Below are 21,279 nucleotides of genomic sequence, written 5' to 3' on the forward strand. Positions count from 1 at the left end.
TCTCTCCAAAAAGTTTTCCTCTGGGTCACTTGGCTGGCAGCGCGCTATTCAGGGAACCCGCATATCTCGGCAGCCCTGGGTTTTTGGGGGGCGTTGGAGGAGGGGAAAACACCTGACGAAACGGCACTCACATTGTCACTGACATCTTCGAGAAGCAGGAACCCGGCACAACAAAGTGCGCTAGGAATCCTCGTGGGCACTCTCGCCGTGGGAGAAGCCGCGTCGCCCCGGCTCAAAGAGACAAGGTGGGGGTGGCAGAGCGGAGGTGAGAGGAGAGATGCGATAGATGCCGGACGGAGCGGGAGGGCTGAGGGCAAAGGTTCTGCCCGCACTCCCTCGGCTGCGCGGTCCGAGAGAGGGAGAGCGACAGGGAGTGAACTTAGCTGGACCCGGGGCATCCCCGAACTCCCAAGCTTGGTTGCAGGCGCCTTCGCCCTGAGTACTTACTGCTCACGGTCTGTCTGTAACTTGGCTGGCTGGGGCTCTGTCCATGGAGCAAAAGTAGAGAATCCAGGGTGGAAAGTTTCTGGTGATTTGCCTTGTAGTGTTCTCCTAGTCTTCCTTTCTCTTTACTCCTTTCCCTTTCCTCTTCCCCAGGTCCTAACGTTTAAGGTCCTGGGTCAGGGTGTCTTCTTAGTGCGGCGATGGTTGTTATGATGGTGATGATGGGGGGGGGGGAGAGTAAGGGGAGGAGGAGGAGAGGGAAAGGAGGGCTCCTCCAAAGGGGCACCCGAGCGAGCGGGGGAGGAGGCAACGGAGGAGGGGAGAAGAGAGAAGGAGGCTGAAAAAGCCTTTTCACACCTTCGGGAAGGAGACCCGTTCTGGAGAGAAAGGGCTGAGAACTGGGAGGCGGCGGAGGCGGGTCGGGGCTGCGGCTTCGCAGAGCAGCTAGCTCCCGAGGAGGCGCGGCCAGAGCCTTAGGGCCGGTGCCACCGAGAGTCGAGAAGGCGCAGGGACCTGGGACCGCACGCGGGAGGAAAAGCAGCGGCTGCCCAAGCTGTCACCTTCAGGCTCTCCCCTCTCGGCCGCCGCCGCCAGCAGCCGGAGCCGGACTCACTGACAAGCCGCAGAGAGACACACAGTGAGAGGGAGATGATTATTAGTTGCGTTGAGTCATCAGGCAAAGTGAGTCCTTTTGGGTTGTCCTCGGTTTCCGATTTCTCCCCCTCCCCCTTTCCGTCCCCAGATCTAGCGCCTTCAAAATAATAATTTGGGGTGGGGGTAGGGGAAGTCTCTGGGTTATTTCGGGATGGGGGTTGGGGGGGAAAGATCTAAACCCGAGCCAGACTGGTCCACCGCATTGAAGGAGGAGAGTGGGGGGCGGGGAAGAGGGCTGGGGAGGTTGCTGGGGGAGGGGGACCCCGCCTGGCAGGAAATTAAACATCAATCAATCAATCGCTGTGAGCCCGGCGACCCAACGGCGGCGGGGCTGCAGAGAAGGCTGAGAGGGACAGGAGAGGGGCGGGTGGGAAGCAGGGAGAAGGGAGAAGGAAGGAGAGTCGGCGGTGGGAGAGCCGTGTGGCGAGGACCGAGGACTGCGCGCGCGGGGCGACGGAGGACGGATGGCAGGGAACCGAGTGCCGCGCGAGGCGGTGGCCGCGGCTGATATGTGGGTGCGCCCAGGCGCTGGGGCCTGGGGTCTCGTCCTGCTCCTCGCGACGGGTTCTGGGCGCAGCCGCCTCGCCCAGCCCAGAGGCGCACTAGTCCCAGCGCGGAGGCGGCGGCGACAAGGCGGGCGCTGCTTGCCTCGTCTCCCCGAGAAGGTAGAGACCCACTCGCAGGAGGCAACCACGGCTGCCTCGGCTCAGGGTTCTGCCAACTGCGCGGAGTACTTTCGACTTTGGAGATAGGAGGGCTATCGCCTCCCCCACCCACCGCCTCCGCCCACCATCCACCGCCTCCGCCCCTCCGAACAACTTTTCCCGATGCCTGCGAGCTCCCCCTCCGAGCGGAGCCGGCCGTCCGGGCCCGGCGCGCGGCCACACGCGCGGGGAAGGCCGCCTCTCCCTCAGAGCTGGCACGGCCGTGGGTCCAGAACAATAGCCCGGGTATCCCGAATGGCAGGAGAACCAGCACTGCCCGCCGGATTGCGGGTGGCCCAGAAAAAGGAGCTGCAGGAGGGGCGCAGGGCGGGGGGCATCCCTGGATGACGTCCCTGGAGCGCTCGCTGCGCCGGCGACATCTCAAGCAGCGCAGCCCGGGCCGCCTGCAGGCCGTGAAGCGGTGGCAACGAGGGCGGTGGGGCTGCCTGTCCTCTGGCTGCAGGGCTGGGACTCCTGGGACCGCAAGCTGCTCCAGCCCTATGCCGAGAGCACGGGCAGAGCTGTGCGAGGAGGACCCGGCCTCCCCATCCCGGGGGAGGCCGTGCGGGGGCGTCCCCAGCAGGTCCAGCGAAGGCGTAACTGAGCCACAAACTTTTGCCGACTCCCGCGGCCGCAGCCTCCAGTAGCCCGGCTCCGGCCGCGGTGCTCATTTAAGGTGGCGCTGGCACTAGCCAAGCAAGCTGGGCTCTGGCCGTGCTTTTGTTCCTAGGATCCCACTTGGACACAGGACCTCCTTAAAGAAAGCACGTGGGCAGGGGCCGCGGCCCCTGCGAGACGCCTGGGGCACCGGCTAACACCCTTGGTCCCGACCTGCGGCGGGAAAACGTGGACGCGTCCCCGCCTGTCTTGACGCCAGTGAAGTCCCCTCAGCTGGCAGCACCTTTTGTCCTGGCCGCACACCTAGGTTCTCCTTCCTAATCCCCAGGATCCGAGGACTCCTCACCACCTCGCCCCCAGAGCCACCGGTTCCCCCTTAAGAAGCGCTGACTCTACGGCGGCGCCAGAGGGTCAAACTAAATTCGGTTTCGAGAAACGCGCTCGGGGGGCAATTATGGAAAATCCTGATCCTTTGCACCCGCAGCAGAAAGCCGCCTCAGTCTCGTGTACCCCCGACCAGGCCGCGGTCCACTCGCCTCAACCAACCGGCGGGAGGCGTGTGCGCGGCCACCCTTTCAAAAGCGGGAGACCGGGAGGCAGGGGAGCCTCTGGAAGAGAAAGGGTCCCCAAAGCGAAACCTGCCCCCGGCCTAACTCTCAGAGCCTAGATCCCAGAGAATCCTGTACCCAGGCGCCGCCCACCAAGTTCCAGGGGAGCCCAAGGCGACCCGGGAGGTGATCGGAGCCGAGCGGAGAAAGGAGAGATAGATAGTAAACCTTAGGGGAGCCACCCTGGAAGTTTTTTGGCGGCGTTTTCTTTTCTCCGTTTTTCACCCCACCCCCACCCCCCTCCAACCCTCATGCCTTCCCACCTCCCCAAGTGAACGGGTTAGAGAAAACGCACAATTCGATGTCTGAGAACAAAGTGGCTCAAGTAAATCAACTCGTGGTGGTAGCTAAAAGGTTTGGGGCTGCAGAGAAACAAACTGTAAGTTCGATCGACAAACTTTTTTTAAAAATCTGTAATATCAATTCGGAATGGGAAGGGGGTGTTGTAAATACCAACTTACTACCACTGTCCAAGTTTGAGCCCGTTTTCAAAATGGGGAAAGGCGCATTTCTTATTAATACCTTAACAACGATAATAATGATGCTGTTTCTTTCCTTACCTTGGTGTTGAACTGCAGAATCCTACTCCCGATCAATGCCCAGGAACTTAGAAGAATTGGTGATATTAGGACTTCAGTACTTCTGGAAAAAAAAAATGCAAATGGTTTAGCCAGGATCTTTCCTGTCTGATTCGTCACTATTATTATATCTGGTGATGCGAATGGTTGGAGCGATTCAATCTTAAGTCATTAATGAGCTATTTTATAAACACAACTGTCTGAAGATCTTCATTTACATTTTTCGAAGGATCATTTCGCTAACCTCACACAGGCTTATGTCAACAGCATGATTACTGGACTTCAGTTACACTCTTACAAACAACATAGCCGTATTGTTAATCGGTTAATATTTTATAAAGTGTAAATATTTTATTATGTTTTTAAAGGAACTATTGATTCTAAATTATTAAACCCTTGAGAAGGGCGATTTAAATAAAGTTTACCATTAAGTGCAATTAAATGTACATTGTGGCCAGTTTGTTTCAGATTCTGCACTCTTTTTTAATTGATTTTCTCTTTATTGGAGTTTACTCTTGACCATTTTTGATAGTAAACAAATCATTTTGGGCAAAAGAATTCAAACATTTAAATTACATTTAACATAGGAGAAAATGTCAAATACTATGAGTTATTATTAGAAATTTATTTTGAATTGTTGTAGATTCATGTTTAGAAAATTTACAAATTTCTTTCGATTTAAAAAAGAAGAATTCTAGGGAGTTTTGTGATATATGCCCGAATTTCTTTTCTTTTCCCTTGAGTTTTGTCCCTAATAAAGGCCTTTTCTGTTTCAAATTACATAAGCTTTTTACTGCACAATTTTTGAATTGACCTTATTTCAACTGAAGTAAGCGATTATTTCCAGCATGTTTAATTTTGACAATAAGAAATCTTAATATTTTTACCTTTTGCTAGGATATTCTACTTTTTAAAACAGTAAATAAATTATGATGATTCAAAAATTTTGTTTGGTTTTGTTTTATATTCCTCAAGTGGTTTGTTTCCAAACAGTTTTAAAACAAAATCACACTCAGGAAAAGAATTGGTTTTAATTACTTTTTAAAAAAATAATTTTATCCAAAACGCATTTTTTTGCACATTGCGTGATAGCTTCCTCCAGTGTTCAAAGCATAAGTTCACATTGGGGAGCATTTTTATCCCTCATATTGCTTCTCACTGACGTTTTTTTCGGGAATCTACTCAGACTTTCCCCCCTTCCTCCCCCACTCCCAATTTTTTTCATATGCCATTTAGTCAAAGGTCGCCTGTCTTTCATAATCACATTGAGATTTGTTATTTTAAAAATCAACGAGTCTTTATATGCTGGGCTTAAATATGCATGTTTTTTCCTTGTTTCTATGTTCTCCCTTTTTCTATTTCTTCAGGCCTTTCTTCTTTCTTTTATGGCCTGCACTTTCAGTGACAACATTTCTTGATTTCTGTCTCTGGACACTGAGGTTTGTGGCATGCTAGCTCTCCATTCTGACCAACCTTCCTTCCCTAATGCCTGCGCGGGACGGCCTAGGCCTGACCGCCCGGACGCAGGGGACCGGGTGCCGGACTTGGGATTCTGGCTCTTGGCTGGGCCACCGTGGCCTTTGAAGGCCCAGGGTCCATCACCAGGCTCCCAGGATTTCAGGTCTGGTCACCCAAGCAAAGAGCCCCTCCCGCCGTGCGCTGCATCTAAAAGAACTCGGGAAAGCGGTGGCGCGTTTTGCCTCCACTCCCTCAGGCACAGGGAAAATTCTATGGGAATTATCAGCGTCAAAAGCCTTCGACGGCTCCTAGGAACCCACGCGGGCCGGCCTCTCCCCCACTCCCCCGCCCCGGGCGTGCTCTGCTGGGGGCGAGAGGAGGCGGGAGGGAATCGTTCTTTTCGCATGAAACCCACACTAGTTCTGAAGCCAATTTCCGCCTCAGACTGTCCGAGGAGAGTTGGGTGACCAACATTTTCGCGGACCGCATAACTGCGCGGGGCTTAGATTGAAAACTGGATGCGCCGAGGGGACAAGGGCCCGGGGCCAGAACACCCCGTGGTAAAAGCGCCTAAAAGGACCGAACGACCGGCGCGGGCTCCGGTCCATTCCCCGGCAGCCCCGGGGCGTCGGGGGACTGGCCGGAGCACAGGGGCAGGGGACACTTACTTCGATATCCGCATGCCTTCCTTGTTGGCATCAGAGCGGGGCAAATCCTAACCCGCGCCAGGCAAAGATAAATTCCTCCTGGCTCCCACAGCAGCTCCAGGGGCCTGGGCGGGGGCGGAGCGGGGAGGAAGCATCGAACCGCCTAAGGCTGGGGCAGTGGAGGTCCAGCTCCTATCCTCAAAAGAACGAGCCCCTGAGGCCTGGACTGAGATGCGTCCCAGGGAGACCGCTGGTTGGGGAAAGGTGATGGGCGACTGGTCCGCACTGAGGACCCAAAATGCCAGAGGGTCTGGAGTCAGAGGAATAGACAGTGCGGAGGATGGGAGCGGACGTGCGAAAAGGCGGCCCCGGAGCTGCCTCGAGCGAAGACCGGGAGCCTTTGGCACCAGGGTCCCAGATGTAGGGGATGGGCGAGGGCGTCGGGGGTGGGCACTGACTGCCCGGAGCAAGGAAATCGAACGAACAGGTTTTGAAGCCAAGGGGAGTCGTTGGGTGGAAGGTGTGGGTGTGATTTCGCCACGGCCACAGGCTGGGAGACCCCGAAGGATGGAGAGCCCTCGGGCACCCAGCACTACTCCTGCGACACAGGACAACGCCCCCCGGGCTCCGGGATCCCTTCATTCTTTTTCAGAGTCAAGAGCTTAATAGCTGGATCTCCTGCAGCCGCGCAATGTGTGAGAACGACTGCCCTGCTAATCTAGTTTTCTAAAACAGAAATCGACTTTCAACCGCGGGGTAACAAGGCAAAGGGGGAAAGAAACCGAAACGCCGAAGGAGTCGCCGCTACTTCCCTGCCCCCATCCTGGGACGGCTGGGATGGGAGCCCAAAGTCGCGTTCCGGACCCGCTGCGTTTTCTGTCGGGAAACACCGAGCCAGGAAGTAGGTGGTCGGTCCCATCTCCAAACCCCAGGTCAAGATGGCAGCGAAGAAACAGGCGGCCTCGACTAGTCTTCACGGCCCCGTCACCCCCAAGCCGGGTCACGGCCCGTGTCCCAGACCGGAGCTGAGGCGTCCTCTTCCGACAGCGCCACCGCGTGGGCTGCGGCCCGAACAAACGGCGCTAGTTCACCCCGCGTCCCAGAGCCGGCCTTCCGCATTTCCCCAGGTCCTGGGGTTCAGGATGCGGCGGGGGAGGGGGAAGTCCCCGGCCCGGGAAAACCGAACTACCCACACACAAAATTTCGGTGCCCGCAGTTTGCCGCAACCTCTTGTAATGAAAAGTACACCTGGAAAATCCAGGCCACGGCGCCCCACCCGAAACCCCAAACTCCAGACAGGCCTCGTGAAATCCGCACCCACCCCAAGCAGGAACAAACGAGATCAAGAAGCCGGATCCGAGGTGGCCCAAGCCCCAGCGGCGCCCGGAACGTTTTGAGGCTCCTGGCCCATGCTGGTCCCAAACCGCGCCTGAGAAAGCAAGACCGCTTGCTGTGGGACCCAAAGTCCCAGGCACTTACTGGGACCAAGGACCAAGCGGGTGTCGGTCTATCTGGCGGTCCAAAGCGGTCCAGAGTGGCTTGGAACCTGGAGGGCTTGCTGGGCTGGCGACTCGCCTGTTCTCTTGGTTTCACGAATCCTAACGCACACCCTCTCAGTCCGTCAAGGATTGACCCTCGGGCTATGGCCCAGGGAGCACTGACTCAGTGTCCTGGGGTTCAGTTCCTCCGCACGCCGCGGTGCCTTGCCTCCGAGCCCAGCGGCCAAGGCCGCTGAACTGGGCATCACCTGGGGCTGCCCCGGCGCTACGTCACGACTAGAAAACCACCATGTCCGGCTTAGAGGACTTCAGTGGATAGGTTGTGGCTTATTTGAAACAAATTCAACCTGTCCCCGCGCGCGCGCACACACACCAACACACACATTTTGGGAATGTCAGCTATGGAAAGGAACAACGACGCAGAAAGGTGGAATTCACCTGGTGCCCACCCCAGTACAAACAGGAGCAAGCCCTGGACGTCCGAGTGGCCGCTTGCCCGGCGGCCAGCAGCCGCACTGTCGCAGGGCGCCCAGCCAGCTGCTCCAGCTCGCGCGATGCCCCAGCCAGTGCCCAACGGTGCGGGAGGGGAGCGGCGTGGCCGGCCGGCTGAGTTCCAGCACTGGGCGTATGCCTGGCCTGCTCATCCATGCTTTACCACGGGCTGCGACCTGTCTCTAAATTCTGATTTCTTAATTCTAATCCCCTTTGGCCACGCGGAGCTGTCTCCGAGCGGGCCAGGCCCGGCACCAAGTGGCTCACCTCTGCTCGCGGCGCCTGCCTTTTGCGCCCGGTGCCAAGGGCCGAGCGAGGGGCGGTGGGTCAGGGCGCGGACGCTGTCTGCTCTCCTCCAGGAGCCGACAGCGGGTGCCTGCGGCGTCGCTCGTCCAGCCCTGGGGCTGATTTAAATAACTAATAAGCTCAGAGAAATTTTACGAGGGGAACTTTTCCTTTTAGTATCAATAAAGCCTAGTAATTGGGTTTGTTGGTTACCTAAGCACGAATTCCCAGTCTCTTTCTCTCTTTCTCTCTCTCCCTCTCTCTCTCTTCCTCTCTCTCCCTCTCTCTCTTTCAGAAGCAACGTTAAAAAAAAAAAAAAAAAAAGCAACTGTGGGTGCGTTTGTGTCGGGTGTGCAAGTGTGTGAAAGAAGTTGTTTGTTTCAAAAGTCCTTTGCCTGGAGAACAATCATTTTCGCTTGGTGGTGAAGAGTTTTGAAAGGTGAACAGTTGTTACTTCTTAGGAGGAAAATGTTAACAATTCAAGTCTTACAATATAAGAATAATATAAGGAGGGTGAGGGTCCTTAAGATTTTTTCCCTTTGGATATGGCAAAGACATTAAAATGCTTTCCTAATAGTTTGCATTTTAATTAAGTCTCACTACATTTTAACTTCAACTCCTAGATTGTAATGATATCTGTTGTTTTCAGTAAAGACTTCTATACTCCAATGCCTTCTAATATTTTGTTTTCATTTTCTAATCTTTTTGAAAGCATGTTCTTAGTCGTAAGGAATTTTTCCACCTGGGAACCATGCCTCAAATTAAAAATATAAAAGACCTTTCATGAATAACTGCAAATAGCCCATTCGTTAGTGTCCACAGAGTTGTTGGCGCCTACACAAAATCTCAGAAATCTAAAGGCAATCTAAGCATGTTTCTCTACAATCTTAGCAATATATTTTTTAATCTCTGTTGTATGGAGGTAAAAAATATTTTAAAGTACTTTTAAGAAAAGTTTTATGCTAAAATTTACCTGAACTTAAATTCCTTACCAGAGACAACATAGCTGGTGCCTGCCAACATCAGCCTAAACGAAATGAAGAGTATTTCTGAAGCAAATTATTGTTGAGGTCAGAATCTAGTCAGTAAAAAGTGATAGGAATGCAAGTTTGCAAACCAGTATGGGAGGAGGGGGAAACCGGTCCCTGAAGTTCCCAAGAATACACCCAAACTTGTGTGCTCGTATCTTCCGTGTTTATATACTGTAGAGAATTTTCCTTCCCACTTTCAGTTTAAAGACTGATGAGCTTTCCTTAGCTCAGCCTGTGAGACCCAAAGTCAGCTGAGAGAGTTGCCTTCTGCCAGGTAACTTCTTGAGGCCCAGAGTTATTTGGAGATAGACACAGCCCTTCGCACCTTCCCAGCAGAGAAGGACTGACCCTTCTAAGAACCACCACTTCCCCAACCTCTCCTCCGCACCTGCGGGCTAGGGCACCGGAGCACCTGACCCCAGATCATGCCAGGGTATCAGCGCTTGGCTTCGAGGGAGCGAACCTTCAGCTGTGGGTGTACACATCCCTTTCCCCTCTTTCCCAGAGGGTTGCAGACAACTTTTCTTACCATCTGCTCTGGATGGGGTTTCTATTCCCATCCATCCTCCCCAGTGTAGCCAACTCCAGGCTCCCAGCTGCAGTGCCCAAGTGCCTAGGGCACTCAAGGGCAGTCCCTTGTCCCCCTAGCTAGTCATGTCAAGGAAGGAGGTGTCCTCTTGGTGCGGTTCTCCAAGGGACAAGAAGTAAAAAAAAAAAACAGGGCAGGTAAGATGGAAGGATTGGGAAGGAAAGAGCAGGGCTGAGTAGGGTAACTAAGAGTCTCAGTAATGGGTACCTCAGCCTCCCCCAAAACCTGGGGCCTCCCCTTCCCTCCCTGCCCTTCTACTCAGGTCCCACACTGGGCTTAAGTGTGACACAGCTGTTCTGTGAACTCAAGTTGTCCCTGGGCTTTTAAGTTACCCACCCCCACCCCCCCCCCCGCATTACCTCCCTGCCATCTTGTGTTTTGGTTTCGGTTAAGTTGTTTTCTGAGGCCATGGAAACTCCACTTTTACTCTTTTTCTCTTTGACTCATTCACACTCTGTTTTTGTTATTGTTGTTCTTTTAAAGAGCATCCCCCAAGCCTTGCTTCTGCCAGACCCCGTGCAACCTCCCAGAGCTCTCTGTGCAAAAGGAGAAGTGATTTATCTGTTTATAGCAGGTTTAATTAAGATAGTTATGTGCCATGAACTCTTTGGGCCCCAATCAATGCGTTTTGATTTGGGAAGTCAAATAGAATCACATCTTACACTCGCGGGGCCCCAAGTGACTTCCAAGGCTGGGGACAGACGTGTTGTCTGTCTACACCACCCTCACTGGATCTGGATGAGTCCCCCGCAAAGCTTGACACCCTATTTGTCTCTGGTGACCTCCAGTCGGGTCTTGGGGCAGATCAAGGCCTTCCTGGTAAGGGCGTGAAACGATGAACACCCAGAGCACGTCTAGTAGCCCTTGGCTAAAAAGCCAGGTGCCCACCTTCTGCAGATCTGGCTTCCTGGCTGCCAAAGTGCTTCTTCAGCCCCAGGCCTTAGCCCTTTGCTCTCCCTTGCCCCAACCCTGAAGTTTTAGGGGCAGAGAAAGCTGAAGAAGCAAGTCTCTCCTCTTCCCCAGTTCTGCATCTAGTAAGGTTCCTTCCCCACAACTCTCAGACTGAGGTGCTGGGCTGCAGCCGAAGCGTTTTTCTAATTTGTCATCACTGGAAACCTCAGACAACTGTAGTGTAAAACTTCAAGGGCTTCCAGGGATTTTCTGACTTCAGGCGCTCAATGGAAGGGGTGACGGTGAGGTGAGGGTTGGGGACAGGGATCCCCAAGACAGATGTCCCAACATGCTCTCCTGGACTTTTCTCCCTCTGCAGCCCAGCAGCACACACACAGGTACTTACCCACCCTTCCCTCCCCTCTACCTGGCCCTTGGAAGAATCTCCGACAGTTCTTCAGCCCTCAGAAAGGAAAGGGACTGGTTGCATCGAGGTCGTTCAGCCTCCTCCCCTGCCTGGAACCTGGAACTCCAGGGCCAGAGCCACTCAGCCTGAAGTGCGCTTTATGATGCCTTATGCTGGGTGCGCACTGCTGCTGCTCCTCTCATCCTCCAGCCGGCAGGCCAGCGCCCACATCCTCGCCTTCCCTGCTGTTCTGACCCCCCAGGAATCTGCAGACCCACCACTAACTTCACCATACCATTTACAGTGGATCCTCTTGGTTTTCAATAGATTTGGAATTTAACAAGGGTAAACATCTTTTATTTTAGCATTTGGGGCACTTGAAACACTCTGAGTATGCCTGCGAGAGGTCTCAGAGGTTTGTCCTGAAAGCTGCTGGGAGCAGCCACCTGTGCTTCACAGGATGAGCTGTGTCAGGCTGCAGCATTCGCTGCATGTGCTGTGGCTCTGGAGCAACCCTCTCCCTGCCTCTGGGAGCCCGGGTAGGAGGATTGAGTTGGAGAATCGAACTGGGGGTGGGGGGAGTCTTTTGTTGTGTTAAAAATTTGTCTTTATTTCTATGGAGGACTAGTCCTGGCATTAGAAGGGTGCAGCACTTGGCCCCAACGTAGCCCGAGACTCGCTCCCTCCTCCGTGTGTCAGGCAGCAGGGGGGTGACAGTCTGGCAATAGCTCTGGGAAGCAGCCTGGCAGGGCATTGGGCCTCGCGTCCAACTGAGGCCCAGTAGCCCTGCTCGTGTGTGAGTCCTGCCTGGGGTGTTTGTGCGCTCCTGTGGGTGGGTGTGTGGGGGAGCTGGGCAGGTTTGGTACCCAGCCTCGCACTGCCTTCTCGCGGGGGGCTCGCGTATGGACGCCGTGAATGAATTCATGAAACAGCTCCACAGCAGAGGGGTCGAAGGAACAGCCGTCTTGGTTAAATGGGCTGCGGGCAGCCGCGGCCGTCTGCCCCCCTCCCCTCCTTTGAGCAGGCGTGAGGTGGCCCGGGAGCCCAGCCAGCAGCCCCCGCCCCCCAGGCGGAGCTCGGCCCGGCAATCTCTGCACTTTGTCATCACGCCCGAGTATTTGACATTCGCAATTATCTGCAAATACCCTGATCGGTTTGTATATGAAACACTTTTTTTCCTGCCTAAAGGTTGGAATCTGGTAAGTTTCAGACAAGTGGTTGCGGGGGGAGGTGACCCGGGGGACCGCGGGAGATCTGCCGGGTGAACCCTACTGGGCTAGGTGGGCAATGAGAGAGGACGGGCCTGCGGGCCGCCCCCTCTGCTCCCAGCCCCGCTCTGAGGAGAGGCCACGCGGATGAAGGGCCCAGGCCGCGACCCTCGGGTCCTCCTTTGAAAGGAGCGCCCCCTAATCCCTGTGAGGGAGAAGCCGGGATCCCACCAGAGGCGAGGCCCGGAGGTTAATCATCTTGATAACCGGAAGGGCGCTGCCCGGCCTGGCCGCCATCACCCAGAGTGTCAGTCACCTGTTCTCGACCCCGCCGGAGATTTACCTGCTCAGAGAGCCATCCCAGAGAGCTCTTCCCCGTGCACGCTGTCAGGGGGAAGTAAAAGGCGTCCTCTCCAAAAGAAGCGGATGTTCCTTTGACCCTCCTCCTCCCCCAGACGGTTCCTAAATCCAGGAGGGCAATGCCAGCCCCAGGATCGCTCACCACTCCTACATCGCAGCTCCAGGCTACCTGCCTATTGCGCAGCCCGTCTACAAAAAGAAAAAAGAAAAGTGGTGGGGCGGGGGAGGCGGGGTAGGATAAAGGAGCGAGATTACTTGTCTGATTCATCTGCTACCTTAGGAACCTGATCCTGGCCCCTGGCCGAGCCTAGGGGCCCAAGGACTGGAGTCCAGAGGCCAGACTGCTCTGGAGAGGTGCACAGCCACCCACCCCACCCAAACCAAGCTGGGGCTCGAGTTTTACTTGCCAACAAGCAGAGCTCCTTTGCAAAGGGTGTATCAGCTACTTTAGCAAGAAACCCCAAACTCTTCAGTGATGCCCTCTCCCCAAGCACTTAGTTTGTGGCTCTGCTGCAGACACTGAGTGGAGCTGCCTTTCACACATATTACTCACATTTTGAGCAAAAGTGGAATGAGGGGCAGGTTACAGCAAGGGGTGTGTGTGTGTGTGTGTGTGTGTTTTGGGGCAGTGGTGGATATTGCAACACCTTTAAGAAAAACTGGGAGGGAAGGGGAGTTTAGAAATTCTGTTTCTGTAACAGCCCAACAGCCTAAACACTGGCTTATTCTGAAAAGGAAGAGAGAAAAGAGAAGCAGGCGGGAAACGAATCTCTTCCTCCTCCCAGCCAACTCCCTCCCAGCGCCCTCATCCTAGGCCCCCTGAGCTGAGAGCCAAGAGTGTGCTGGGGGAAGCCATCACTCTCCCTGCTCTGGCTCTGCCCCAGGTGGGAAAGAAAGCCCCAGCGGCTGGAGAAGATTGTTACAGTCTTCTGTGGAGCCCCTGCCCATGAAAGCCCCAGCAGATAAGACAGTGGAGGCGACTTCTCCACTCACAGGTCGAAGCCCCTGCCTTTCCAAGGAGCGGCCAGCAACACCCGGAGCTTGGATTTCCTTTCTGCAGACTCTTTGGAGCTTGGCTCCAGACACCCACCCCGGGCTCTTGGATTAGGCTCCGCCTCCGCAGGGGATGCCTAGGTGGGGTATGGAGGCCAAGACTGCCGGATTCTTGACTGTGGGGCTGGGAGGACAGGGGTGGGGACCTGAGCCCTGCGGGTGCAGACTAGTGACCATCCACTGCGCCTCGCGCTTCCTCCATGGCAGCCCTCTGCCTGACGGTAAGGAGGCAAGGGCAAGATGCCTTGTGGTGGGTCAGACCTTCATCCTTTTATTTCCTATCATTTTTTTTATTCAAGCTTCTAGCTTTTCTTAGATAGGCACATGACTACTATATTCCAGCGGCTTATCCTACATAAAATGCCCCAAAGATTGAGCCAGGCTTTGCACGTTTGGCAAAAGAGATTCTGTTCTCTATCCACCCACCTTTGCCGTGGATACCCAGGGCAGCTTCCATTTGAGAGGAATTTAAGGCTCTTCTGGTCCAACGGAGTGCGCCTCGCTCACATCCGTCCGCCCTAAATGCACTCTAGCCGGAGCTCCAGCACCGTGCACTCCTTATCGAGCTGAAGTCCCCAAGCACGTGCAAGCATTATCCAACTTTGAAACGAATTAGCCCTCTCCTCTTTCACTGCAAAATGCTTTGCCTTCGGGGCGCTCCTAGAACCCAAGACCCAGAAGAGAAGTTCCGAAGTCGAGGGCCGAGCTTAGGGACTCCTCTGCTCACCTGGACTTGAAACATTCGAAGGCCCCAATTAACTATCGCTTGCAACAGGGCCGACGGGTGCAAAGTGGCTGCGCCCCGGCGGCGGCGGCGGCGGAGGCCCTCGATCCTGGGGTCCGGGTCTCTGGGTACATCTGAAGTTCAAGTGGGTTGTGTTGACTACCTGCAAGTCCGCGCGATCCCAGGCTGGAGAAAAGGGCGCGGTGTAACCGGGCGGTGGGTTACCTCTCCAAGATCGGCCCTGACTTTGTTAATAACTTAAGAAGCGCCTGTGAACTTGGAGATCGCGAGATGGGGCACCTCCCTGAACATACGCACACGCACACCTCCCTCCCGGGCCTCACATCTTTCCCTCCAAACTCCCCTACCCCCGCGCGCCCAGCCCACCAGCCCCCGCCCCACCGGAGACACACCAGTTAGAAGCGCGCGGCAGGCACTCGATTTACGGAGCCGTCGTTTCAGATGTTTATTCTCAGCTAATTGCTTAGGCAGGAAAATGCTCGTTACCCGGGCCGAATGCTTCCGCCCTGCGCAGACCGACCCTGCCGGCGAAAGCTCGCTGATCCCACACGCGAAGCCACGAAGTTACCGGCCTCTGCGAGGTGGCTATTGCCACCCTGAGCCCGGCCACCCGCGCTGCTCCTGCTTCCCGGTAGGGGGAGCCGCCGCGGGCGCCAGGCCAGCTTTGGTCCAGGCCTCCAGCAGGCCCTGTCGCCAGCGACAAACGGAGCGCTGAGAGCTCGTGGCCTCCACACCTGCCCTCCAGGTGCGCTCTGCCAGCAGAGAAGGGGTCACAAAGCTAAACCCACTGGTTGCTGCACAGCAAAGAACATAGGCCAGGCCGAAGTATATTCTTTAGGCTCAGATATAGTTAAGGAATTCTGTATGTTCCTAAGCAGATCACCACATTTGCCCATATTCAATGGAAAATACATTCAACATATATATTCCACCACATCCACCAACCCCAGTGGTTAAGGATCGCCTTGGTTCCACAAATTTTGAGCCTTATTTTAAAAAATTTAGGTTATCTAATCCCATCTCACTGTGTTTCCAAGTCCTTTATTTCCAAGAGCTTTATGTGGCTCCCAGCAATCTAGGAACTCAGTGAGACCCACTGGCTTTGCTGTAGTAACATCACATCAGATTTTCTTTCTGACTCCATATGCTTAAGTAAGGGTTTAGAAGCTTTCATTTTAAGAAATGACCAATGTTTAGAGTACAACCCTAATTCAGGGTCAAGAGGAAAGCAGTTGGCTGGACTGTGAACCCACAGACCACCCCACTGTGCCCAGTGTGGCTGCTCACCAGTGCTGAGGGGCCAGAGGTTTCCTGGTCAATACTCCCACAGATAAAAGCCTACCAGCTCTCCTTACACAAAGTCCATCCTTCCCACAGGAACCCACAACTCATAAGAGCTCTCCTAACGCCAAGTCATCAAAGTCTCTTCGGGGAATCACAAAAAACAAAGTATTTCATACTTGGAAGGAAACTTGGTTATTCTGACCATTGCAGCTTACTGGGGAGGAACTTGAGCTGAATACAGGCAAAGAATCACACGCTAGGTGAGAAAGACCGAATGAATGCCCAGCGGCAACTGGACCCTCCATCCGGCACAGTTTGGACTACACGGCACTAGATATGCATTTTACTGCTGTCATTATCCTTGTAATTATTATGTTCCCATATATGTTAGGGTTCTTAGTAAGGCCTACTCCTTTAATAATATTGTAATAACAAAATCTGCATGATATATGTGAAAAGAGTATTGGCTCAAAAGGAGGCTGAATTTTAGAACTGAAGCATTTGGGAAAAAGACTAAACAAAAATAGTTGTGTTGTTTTATCCTAATTTTATAAGAACATTGGATATGTGCAACTATATGTCTGAGTGTACAAAACAGAACAAAAAAAGTGGGGCTGTTGTTATTATAAAAGCATTCTTTCAAGTTGTATAGTTTTTCTCCAAAAAATCAGAGCTAATTTAGTGCATTTAAGTGTTTGTTTATACGTTTTTAAACGTTAAATTCTGGTGTCATTTTTAAAGACCAGGAGAAAAGCATATATGCATTTCTAAAATCAGATTTCAAAAAAAAATTTAATTTCTAAAAAGTTGATTTATTCACAGTAGGGATATTTCTTGAATGAAATATTACCAGATAAGCAGAGAAAACACTCCCAGCTATTTTCATAATAAACCAAGATATCAATGCTATTTTATCATTCTTTCCATAATTACCCTCTTATTAATTTTTTATAAGATCAGCACAAAAAATTATTATTTATAAGGACACTCCACTGTTCCTTTTTGTGTCTCATTCACAAAGGCAAAGAGATACATTATCAGATGGAAATGTCTCAGTCTCTTTCCGTAACTAATGTCTGATCTTTAGCAAATGGCGCTGTGATGTCATTGAAATGGGTATTGGACAAGGTACCAATTGATTTATTGACTTCCCTTCTTCAAAGTCCTTTGGGAATTGGGGAGAAGAAGGAAAAGCATGGGTTGGCTGAGATGTGCAATACTCATTCTATCATACACACACAAGAATTATATTTGGCTGAAAAAAATTGACAATTCAGAAGCATTGCTTACAGAAATTCATAACAGAATGACATTGAGGCTACTCAACTCATCAACCGACTTCTCTCCCATCCTCTTATTTTATTTTGCCTCTCCAATTTAAACCTTTTAGAAGTCAAAGAGCACCAAGTTTTCAGTTAGCCTATATACAACAACGGTAGCGAGAGAAAAAGAGGAGATTCGCTGTGAAAGAAACAGAATAAACATGTTTGCTTTCGAACACACAACCCTGTTAGTCCTGCTCTAGGGCCCTGTAAGCTCCATTGTACCCCTGAAGATTGGCACTTGCTGTGGATCTCACAAGGGGTCTCCATAATCTGTGGGCTGAAGTGACTTCCCACCTGGGGGGTCTGAGAGTTTCCTGTGGCCTAAACCTGTGATGGTTCACAGCAGACTCATGGCAATACAGAAAATAAGGCTACTCTGATTGTCTTTGGTTTTCTAGGAGAGGATTTCAAAGCCAGGCTCCTTTCAGCCTCAATCACTGAACTGGTTTTTGAGGAGAAAGACTTTTAATCCGAGTTCTGTTAAAAAATGCCAACTAAACCGCCTGGAGAAACTCCACATTGTAACATCTGCCTAGGAATTACCACACACAACAGTATCTACAGCGAAGCTGAAAATATATGAATAAAAACAAACCTCAGACTTCCTCTCCCTTGGCACTCCGTATGGGTTAGCTGCATTGAATAACAGGGAAGATTTACTATAACGCATTCTAAATGCAACTGCATATTAGCTACTTTGTTTTTCCTCTTCCATCCCTTTGCTCCAAGAAGAATGGAACCTCTTTGCCTTTCAGAGTTTCTCTTCATTCAGCTCAATCCTCTGGATTTAGCACTGTGATCTAAGAGATCCCTACTCACTAAGGCGAGGCCACTTTTCCCCGCCTGTGTCTGCAGGAGTGGGCAGAAGGCTATACTGAAGAGAGTTTCTTCCTCCCCCCCCACCCCCCCCAGCAGAGGGGTGTGCATCCAGAACAGGTGGTTCATTTTACCCCAGTCATGCCTGATCCTCACTCCTTGAGGCTGGACTCTAGGTATCCTCTTCTCCAAGAGAAATTGGATGGGGATGCCCACGAAGAAGTATCTGGAGCCTTGCCTACACCCCTCTCCTCACTGGGAAGACTGGTGGTGAATAAAATGCTGGGTAGGGATTATGATGGAAAGGAAAGCAGAACTCTGACCTCTCTTAAGGAGGTTATGCCAGTGTGTGCTGGGAGTTGGTGCCAGAAACAAGTCTCTTTTTAAAAAGATGAAATGTATTTAATAGTATCCATCTTCCTGAAATGATAACTTTAATGACTATTAAAAATTCTTAAAATTAATGTAAATATTGAAGCATTGTGCTTCAGTGTTTTAAACCTACAGTGTACATCAATTCTGTGGTTGCCACTTAACTAGCAGTATAAACCTAGGGAGGTGAACTTACCTCTCTGAGGCTCTTTTTTTTTTTTTTTTTTGTCTTTTTAGGGCCAAACTCGTGGTGTATGGAGGTTCCAGGCCAAGTGTCGAATCGGAAGTGTCGCTGCCAGCCTACTCCACAGCCACAGCAACTCGGGACAGAGCTGCATCTGCGACCTACACCACAGCTCACAGCAACGCCTGATCCCTGACTCTCTGAGCAAAGCCAGGGATCAAATCCGTGTCCTCATGGATACTAGCCAGGTTTGTTAACTACTGAGCCATGACGGGAACCCCCTCTGAGCCTCATTTTTCATATCTGTTAAATGGGCATGATACCAACAGCTATCACATACAATTGAGAGGATTAAATGAAATACTACATGTAAGTTGTTTAAAACGGGTTTTGGAACATAGCGAAAACTTTGAAAATGTTCACTATTTTATTATGGTGTGAGAACTGCTAATCCAATTAGCCTTCTCTCTCTTTTTTCTCTTAATTCATACTGAAAAATTACTGAAGATGAGTGAACAAAGAGTTGAAAGTTGAATCACATTGTTCTCTTAGATCCACTTCTTTAAGACAAAAATAATGCAAAGGACCTTATATCATTTTGTCGCCAGTGAGGTTTTTCTGAATTCTAGTAAGTGTCTGTCTAGAACCTTTGCCTCGGCTATTCTGCACTCATTCCTCTCCTACACCAGAGGCTCCTCAGCTGGGCAAGACGGGCAGAGATTAGCAGGACTGTCTGCCGAGAGATCATTTCAAAGCCTTCCATGGAGGACTATGCTCAGACAGATAGAACTTCTCCTCACATGGTCCCAGAGACGTGACAGTTTATTGGTTCAGGGTACAGAAAAAGAAACACGAGAGACCATGCCTTTGGTTCTTGCGACAGGGACCCAGGGTGTGATACCACATGGTGAGAAGACCTAGGTTACTCTGAGAAACAACACTCTTACCCTTCCACATTAAATTTGCCTGGGGATCAATATCGCTTGGTTTGATGTCGACAAGGAAATAAAATATTGCCATTTTACTCTCCATTATGGTCATCAGCTTTTAGGGAAGCAAATGGCTCTACCTTGTTGGGTTAGGCAGTGTCCTCCATCCAGTTTATGAATTGCTATGCTGTTCTCACCATGGCAAGGTTTTCCTCTGGGTTGCATTCTTCTAGCTACATGGAGAACACCAGCAACCCCAAAAGAGGACAGACACAAAGCAGAACATTCAGAAGCAGCAAGGCCAAGTCATTCTCTTCACTTACCTGGAAATTCAAGTAGAAAACAGTGGAGGCCATGCTTCACGCCTCCCAGGAGCGGCCTCTCCAGCCTTTCATGAAAGCAGAGCAGACTGCAGGAGTTACCACCACAGACCCATGCCCTCCCTCCCACGGCTTTGTGTCTCTTTTCTTGAGGATTTTCAAAGTCTATACGCGAAACCAGATCAGCTGGCGGCAGTCTGGTTAGACACCTGGCCTACCATTGCCTTTGACTTGAGTTATAGGTGTTAAAACGCGGAGTCGTGAGGCCCAGAAAGAGACTTTTGGAAGGGAAACACCCAAGACGCTATTCTGTCTAGTTCCCTTTTTGATTCAATATTTTGTCTTTTGTGAGCTCTGCTTAGATATTTACATCAGTTTGAAACATTCATACAATAAAATTTCAATGACCTTCCAGACGGTGTTCACTCCCACAAACCAAACACAAATTGATTGCTTTTTACCAATCAATTCTCTACTGCAGCTTAAGGAAGAGAAGACTAACACACTGGGAACCCTTGTCCCAGGATGAAAACCCTCAGGCTCTTTGGGGTAGGTTGGGTCGTTATAAACTAACGCCCAACTATGGAGCCTGAGGGAGCAGCTCTCACTCTTCCCCTCCCCTTCTGCATAACAGCCATTTATTTTTATTGCTTCTTTATTGTTTATATTTTCAGTCTTGAAGAACAGAGAAGGAGAAGCAAAACAGGATGGAGCTGGATAATAGCCACCAAATTGGATTGGCTCAAAGGTTCAGGCCTCTGCTGACATTGGGGACTTTAAAATGTAGGACTCAGGACCGTTTCAGTTCAACCGTACACTGAGAAGCTACTGGTTTGTACATTCCTTTGCTCAGCTGTCTTCTGTCTTAAGGAATCATTGAAACAATTACAAAAATAATAACGATGGATGTTACTAGGCACTTTACATACATTATCTCATTTAATCCTTAAAACAGTACTGGGAGATAGGTATTATTATCATCTGCATTTTCTTTCAAAAGTGAGTGAAGAAGAGTTTACATAATTTGGCACAAGGTCACACTGCTAATGAGGAGTGGGATTTAACGAGTAGATCTGAGCTACTTAGATTTTCTATCTATTTCTGTCACCAGACTAACCCTGAGAAGTCAGAGATGAGTTTTTATGCAGGTGACCATTTTTAAAGGCACCATTTATCAATTATTTGAAAGGGTGTTTTCAGGCTAGGAAATCCCGTAGGCATGTTTGAAAATACATCATGGGTACCCTCTAAGAACTGGCAATCTAAGACCAACTACTAATAGAACCATATCTTGCTGGACCCTGCAGAGGATGGACAAACACATGGGGGAGCCAACAGACTTTAGAGCCAAATATACTATGACACAAGTTCCTGTTTTTGAGTGACACCTGCAGAAGGGTAGACTACTTGAAAATCTGGGCTTCAGGGCGTGATCACTGATGGCATTTAGAACCTGCCTCTTGGAGAAATGAACAGCGCTGTCCACAGTGGGGGCGGGGGCAGGAACTTGGTGTAGACAGTGAAGTTCACAGTCTGCGAAGGACATAAAACAGTCTCACCGGGGCAGTGGTCAGAACAGCCAACAAGAGTCACGTGGGGAATGACTGGCTGGCAAGTCAGGGCAAAGGTGATGTTTTCCAAGGCCACACAGTCAGGTTGTTACTGATACCCCAAATCCCCCCATCACCTTTGTATTCTTTTGTATTCGTGATTACAATCCTTATGAATCCTCTTTCAAATATTTTGTAGGAAGTGGTCTGACATGTGTTAAATCATTTA

The 21,279-nt window shown here is 51.2% G+C and overlaps 1 protein-coding gene across 11 annotated transcripts in view; it reads right to left on the bottom strand.

Annotated features, from left to right (window-relative positions):
- Positions 1-19,998, bottom strand: part of SATB2 (SATB homeobox 2) — a 209,590-nt gene extending 189,592 nt beyond the window's left edge. For 2 of the 11 annotated variants that reach the window (XM_021076078.1, XM_021076071.1), the window contains exons 1-2: positions 7,191-7,332; positions 3,589-3,670 (exon numbers count right to left, since the gene is read on the bottom strand). The gene's annotated coding sequence lies outside the window, so the exon portion shown is untranslated. Of the gene's footprint in view, positions 1-447; positions 5,685-5,732; positions 5,865-7,190; positions 7,333-7,969; positions 9,898-12,455; positions 12,662-13,465; positions 14,605-17,474; positions 17,751-17,829; positions 18,280-19,503 lie in introns of those variants that run through there. The other 9 variants (XM_021076070.1, XM_021076069.1, XM_021076076.1 and 6 more) reach the window with 9 other exon arrangements.

The sequence above is a fragment of the Sus scrofa genome, chromosome 15 (genome assembly GCF_000003025.6).
Source record: "Sus scrofa isolate TJ Tabasco breed Duroc chromosome 15, Sscrofa11.1, whole genome shotgun sequence".
In the NCBI taxonomy this organism is placed as follows: Eukaryota; Metazoa; Chordata; class Mammalia; order Artiodactyla; family Suidae; genus Sus; species Sus scrofa.